The sequence below is a fragment of the Lupinus angustifolius genome, chromosome LG17 (assembly GCF_001865875.1).
Source record: "Lupinus angustifolius cultivar Tanjil chromosome LG17, LupAngTanjil_v1.0, whole genome shotgun sequence".
Lineage (NCBI taxonomy): Eukaryota > Viridiplantae > Streptophyta > Magnoliopsida > Fabales > Fabaceae > Lupinus > Lupinus angustifolius.
This window is the reverse complement of record NC_032025.1, coordinates 16,814,950-16,815,786: the sequence shown is the minus strand read 5'-3', so window position 1 is coordinate 16,815,786 and position 837 is coordinate 16,814,950.

Below are 837 nucleotides of genomic sequence, written 5' to 3'. Positions count from 1 at the left end.
TGGGATTATATATCCCATTTCTGATAGTCATTGGGTGAGCCCAGTTCAGGTGGTTCTAAAGAAGACATGAATTACAGTGGTGAGAAATGAAAGAGATGAGTTGATTCCTACGAGAGTGCAGAAAAGTTGGAGAGTCTGCATTGATTATAGGAGGCTCAACCAAGCAACAAGAAAGGATCACTTTCCTTTACCATTTATTGATCAGATGTTTGAGCGCTTAATAGGTAAATCTCATTACTATTTTCTTGATGGTTTTCTGGGTACTTCCAGATCCATATTACTCATGAGGATCAGGAGAAGACCACATTCACCTGCCCTTTTGGCACTTTTTCCTATAAGAGGATGCCTTTTGGCCTATGCAACGCCCCTGGTACATTCCTGCGGTGTATGGTGAGCATTTTCAGTGACTTTTTAGAGAATTTCATAGAGGTGTTTATGGATGATTTTACAGTTTATGGATCTTCATTTGATGCATGTTTGGATAGTCTGGATAGAGTTCTTCATAAATGCATCGAAACTAACCTTGTTCTGAATTACGAAAAATGTCATTTCATGGTAGAGCAAGGCATAGTTTTGGGGCATGTGATCTCAAATAGGGGAATCGGGGTAGACCCTGCCAAGATAGATGTTATTTCAAAATTGCCTTACCCCTCTGGCGTGCGAGAGGTTCGTTCTTTTCTTGGTCATGCAGGTTTCTATCGCAGGTTCATTAAAGATTTTAGCAAGAAGGCTCTTCCACTATCCAACCTGTTGCAAAAGGAGGTGGTCTTTGATTTTGATGAGAGATGTATGGAGGCATTTGATTGCCTCAAGACAGCCTTGACCACCACTCCTATT